Source organism: Durio zibethinus, chromosome 23 (assembly GCF_047325235.1).
Source record: "Durio zibethinus cultivar Kanyao isolate XHJ-2024 chromosome 23, ASM4732523v1, whole genome shotgun sequence".
NCBI lineage: Eukaryota > Viridiplantae > Streptophyta > Magnoliopsida > Malvales > Malvaceae > Durio > Durio zibethinus.
The window spans coordinates 6,956,891-6,963,181 of record NC_143184.1 but is presented as its reverse complement, the minus strand read 5'-3'; positions in this window follow the sequence as shown (position 1 = coordinate 6,963,181).

Genomic DNA, 6,291 nt, shown 5'->3' with positions numbered 1-6,291 from the left:
CTGGTTAGTAGCCAACTAGGAGAACACTAGGCTCATTTAATCCCATGAAACTTATATATTAGGGCTTCAGCCTTTAGCCCCATTCTAGGCTACCTATAAGCATGATAGACACCCGACATCATGCTCGTCTCACGTCGTCAAACTCGAATGTGCTACTCTAGCCACATCACACTTTTACCAATTGGCCACAAGAGTTTAACAGCGTAGCTACTTGCTAGCATGTTTATCCTTTAGGCTCAATGGTGCCCTTCTTATGCAAACACTATCCCATGATCCTTGGTTACTTATCAAACTAGCTCAAGAAAAAGAAATCAAAGGGTATAACAAATGCTTACCATCTAATCCCATAATTTAACACAAAAGCATGATACAAGGCCCATTGGCCTCATCGTCTCTATGTTTACCATGACCTAAGGAGACACTATGCCACACTCGTGATCCGATGATGCTCGTATACCTAGATACCATATTTGCTTAAAAATAGCTCATTTCAGACTAGCTAAGCCTCCACCTGCTCGCTAGCCAAGAGAGTGGTGAAAAGCTAACACTAGGCATTCCCTTATAAAGAGTGTAAAAGAAATCATAACTCTGCTACCAAGAATCGTAAAAATGTCTGAAATAGGGATACTTTTCTCTCCAGCCACTTTAGGGCTTTCTTTAGCCAACTTAGGGCCTAGTGACCTGTCTTTTGGCCATAATGATTCATAGATTTTTCTTGTTACTCCATCAACCCACTCAAGGGTGTACGCATATGGCTTCAACTGATAACACCCAACTAGTTACCCAACTTCAGGGTGCTTGCCCATTAGCTTGCATTTGCCCACGCATCTTGGGGACTAAGGCTTACATCGTCTGCACACTCTATCAATAACAAATTCCCAAGCTTACACTATACACCCACTACTTTAGAACCATTATCCCGATCACAAGGTCTCAATCGTTGCTTAGCTTAGGGTTAATCATGGTAACATCGAGGCACACCAGGGTCCGACCATGACATTCTTTCCCACTTACTATGTCGATACCCTCATCGACGAAAAGACTAAACCTAACTTTCATGTTGCACACAGTTGACATTTTCTTATATGTCTCTCATTTGTGTCCTCAAGGATTAGGTCAAGATCCCACATGAGGCACCACCTATAGTACTCGCTCATTATAACTGCAGAGGGATCATCCTAGCTTCAATGTACCTCTATGCTGATTCCACATCTAATTTACATACTTAATCCATTTCTTTTTGGTGCCACTAGACTGTTTCACCCATGATTACAACATGTTACAACCTCAAAGTACCTTTGTCAATCATGAACCTTAGTAGAATTAATAACCACCTACTTTGCCATACATCAGTACGCCACGTCAAACATAACCCATCATACCCATAACAAGTCTATGGCACCCACTTTTTAATATGTCCCTCTGGACATGGTACTTAGGTTAACTACACTCATACAGCACCACCCACAATAAACCTTAACATGGTGGCATTCAAACACTTTGGCCATCTCATAACTTGAGTCCTTTTTGGCCCTTCCACGTTCACCTCTCTAGGTGTGGGCCTTTGGCTAACCGCTCTTATGGCAGCACCTTAGCATTCGTTATCATGGACTTAAACTCATGCTCAGATATCTCATATGCTTCATCACCTTGAATCAGTACCACCAAAAATCACAAGTCTTCCCCACTTTTACTCGAACTCAGCTAGGCTCTACATGCAACCATGTTTCCACAATGGTTTCACAACTCATCTACCTTGACTTTGGCATATCTCAAAAGACAGCTCAAAGCCTACTCGATACTTCAGGATCCACTAATCCACTCTAAACATAAAATCTCCTGACTAGCTTAATCTCAAGGTTCATTAACCCACTCAATACTTAAGGTCCACTGAGCTACTCGAACTCAAGGCCATCCCATTGGCCAATATCAACTCAAAAAGTTTCCATAATCCCAATCAGCTCAATTTTGCCTCACTCAAACTTGTCCAATCTACTAATTAGATGCAACTCGAATGTCAATAGCCTCAGCTTATTTAATTTGATCAGTCCTCTGACCCACACAACTCATATGTCTTTGTCAATTAGTCAACTTTTGCTTGCTCATTCCACTGAATTACACACTGTCGGGGTCCGTTAACCACCACATCTCATTAGGCCATCTTTCTCGACCAACACAAGTATAGTCCACTGATTGGCATAATCTTGTGATCCTCTAACCATCAGAACTCATGGTCCACTGACCATATCAACTAATACTTCAATCCATAACCAATCCAAACTCATCTACCTTTACAGAATAGCTCCATGCTTGAACCTTAAATATTCAGCTCATACCCGTAGCACACAACAAGCACACACATTAGTAACTGCTCTCAACTTAACTTAAGTCCCTTGGGACAAAACTCGCTTCGGCTTTCATGGTCTTACTCTATACTATTTCATGGTGTAGCCTTTTTTGCATTTCGCTCTCAATATGATTTTTCCCATTTGAATGGCATCATATGCCTACACGAGCCAACACTTTTCACTAGGTAAAGCTAGATTTCTGTGTCCTTTTACTTGGCATCCAAGAGCCTCTTGAGTAGTCAAGGGCCTTGCACTGAGGCTAATTTTTCCATAGCATGCATCGATGGCTTTTTACCAAGCCCACATAGCCATTATATTGTTTTCCAACCTCGATAGCTTTTTTTGAGCTTTGTACCATCTCAGTTTATCGCTACCATGCCCACACCTAGGGCCGTTTTAGTCCCACTATTGAGCCAAATTAGGCTTTGATACCAAATGTCACGGGCTAATCATTTTTTAAATCGAAACCACGCGTCCATGCAATATTAAGACTACTCATGTTAAAGTCAACCTTTTGCGAGTCCATTTTCTCATAGATAACTCGATATCGATCCTTCAAGCTGCATACTCGTGAGGCTTTCTTGGCTCTGACCTCATAGGGTCACACGCATTATTCTCAAACTTAATAGGGTGGAACCCAACTCCTATCATATCACTAACCATAAATTTCAAGGTGGCTCTAAGCACCCACCCATGCTTACAGACACTAAGGTCCCAAGCACTAACCCTCCTCAAATTCACATAAGGGCGTACAGCTCCATTTCTTGTGATAATATCTTTATCTACATGGTAAGAACCCAACACCATGCCTACATAGACCATATGCAAGCTTTAATGCCTTGAACCCGAAGGCACAACAGAAATGTTGATTAGTAGCCAGCCTAGAGCACATTAAGTTCATCTTATCCTACGAAACTCATATCTTAGGGCCTTAGCCCTTACCCCCATTTTAGGCTACCCGCAAGCGTAATGGACATCCGACATCATGCCTATCCCACCTCACAAAACTCGAATGTGCTACCCCAATCGTATCACACCTCTACCAATTGGCCACAAGGGTCTAACAATATGCCTACCTACTAGCTCTCTCATCCCTCAAGCTTGATGTGCCCCTCTTATGCAAACACCATCTCATGATCCTTCGTTACTTATCGAACCAACTCAAAAAAGGGAAATCAAGAGGCATAGCAAATGCTACCATCTAACCCCACGATTTAACATAACAGCACTATAGAGGCCCACCGACCCCAACCATTTATAGGTTTACCATGATCGGAGGAGACACCATGCCACACTCGTAAATACCCACCCACCTAAACACTTGTGCCTAAAAGTAACTCACTTCAAACTAGCTAGGCCCCCGCCTACTCGCTAGCCAAGGGGGTGGTGGAAAGCAAACACCAAACGTCCCCCTATAAAAAGCGTAAGAGAAATCACAGCTTTGCTATCAAGAACAGTAAGAATGTCTGAAATAGAGACACTTTTCTCCCTAGTCATTTCAGGGCCCAGTGACCTTCTTTTTGGCCACTATAATTCACAGATTTTGCTCGTTGCTCCACCAACCCATTCGATGGTGCACGTACATGACTTCAACCAATAACACTCGATTGACTACTCGGCTCCAGGGCACTTGCTCACTGACTCGCGTCTGCCCACTGCTTGCATATCTTAGGGACTAGGATTTACACCATCCGCACACCCTATCAACAATATATTCTTGAGCTTACACTACACACCCACGGCTCTAAGACCACTATCTCGATTACAAAATCTCAATCATTGCTTGGCTCAGGGTCAATTATAATAAGACCAAGACACACCAGATACTAACCATTACAATCAGCTTCCAACCACATTCTAGTTCTATGTTGGGGTCTCCAGGATCATAATGCCACCGTTGATCTTTTACTTCATTTGCATCTATCCTCTTTTTCCCCCTTTTACCATCCATCCCTACCCGCGTGTTCCAAGTTCCCCTGCCCCTTATGATCTCTTTCTTGGTTTCTTTGGCGACAGGAACTAGTCATTTTTCTTTCTTTATGTCTTCATTCCGCTTCGATGGCTTTATCTCTGGAAGCTTTTGCAACTCCAATTATACCCACACAGACCACAATTCCCTCTCTTCTCTTTTTTTTTTTTTTTCTGATCAATATCTTCTGACTTTTGTTAGATGATTATATTATTCATTTTTTCTATTTAAATTAAAGATTGATTTGAGATTCAAGGGTCTTCTACATTTGTATTGTGCTGCCAGTAGAGAAAGCTGGAAATTGGGCTCGCTAGTGCAGGAAAGCCAATCGTCCTTACTACCCGAAGCTTTGCAATCAAGCAGAAGTCAAAGAGATTAATGTTACATTTTGCAAGTGATCAAAATCAAAATTTATTGCAATGATATTTAGCAACTACTGTTGTCTAGCATCCGACCCTCCCTATATAATCTTTTAAAACAAGTTTAATATTTTAATAGTCCTTCAAACATTAATAAAAATTAAATTAAATTTTGATCATTTATTAGGTGTAAATAAGATTATAATTTTTTATTTTTTATAATTATAAACATAAATTTTAAAAATCAATTAAAAAATCTAATTAGAACAACTTCTAAGTTACTTTTATAACTTTAAGTTATTTTATAAAAAGTCTAACTGAAATAAACGTAGATTAATTATAATTTGTGTTTATTAACTGTGTTAGGTAATAAATGTTAATTTTCTGTTGTTGGATTTTCTATTGATTTTAAAATTTATTATGATAATTATAAATAAGTAAAAATTATAATTTTATTTACATGTAATAAAAATAACAATTTTATTTTGGTGTAGCATAACTGTTAATCATTCATCTTAATGTATAATTGATGAATGTTTGTACAATTTGTTAGGTAGTATTTTTTCTGCTTCTTGCATAAATAAAATTGTCATTTATTAAAAAAAAAAACAAAAGTTTTATTTTATTCTTTACTAAAATTCAATGATATATTTAAACATTAAACAAAATGGCCAAGGCTCTCTTCAAACTTCTTCGTTTCATTAAAAAAGTGAGGAAATCTAACGTCATTGCTTTACCAAAATACATAACTAGTACAGTCGTGACATGGCTACTCCTGCCGCTACTGCTATGTTCATAAATTTTCAAATCCAGCAATCAATAAATTCTAGTCCTTTTCTTCACCTTTTTTTTTTATTTAAAAAATTCTCTTTTTATAAGTTAGATTTTTTTATAAAATTAATTATATCAAAAAATAAAAAATCTAATAACAGAATTTCCTCTTATAAATCTCTACAGTATTGTTTCTAAAGCTCCTTCTTTGGTTAGATATATAAAAACCCTTTCAAGAAAAAATTTCAAATTCTAAAAGAATATATTCAAACTTTTTAAATTTGATTAATGCATTTTTCCAACATAATCTCAAAAGCACTATTTTACATTTTAAATTATTTTGAAATTTTTAAGGCAGTAAATAGATTAAAGATATACTCAATGTTATCAAATTGTGAGATCTAAATTTTTTTTATTAAAGAGTTATAATTTATATAAATATAAAAAAATAAAAAATATAATTAAAAAATTGACGACAAAAACATTAAATTGACATAAGTGAACATGATATAAAATTAAAATAAAGTAACCATGATATGAAGTTGACATGAAGTAAACAAGACATAAAAATTGACGTGATGTTGATAAGTTTAATGTAATGTTGAAGTTTAAAATTGGAGGTAATATAATCATTTACTATTTATTTTAAGAAATAATAAAATTTATATATCATTATACATATTTTAAACTGAAATAGAAAAAATTTTTATTCAATAAACTGATCATAAAATTATCTTAATAAATACTGATCAATCCATTCGAACAATTCATCTTCAATTTTTTTTTTTTTTTTTTGTTTTGGATCTGCTATCTTATCATTGATTTCTCCTCTTATCTACCAGCA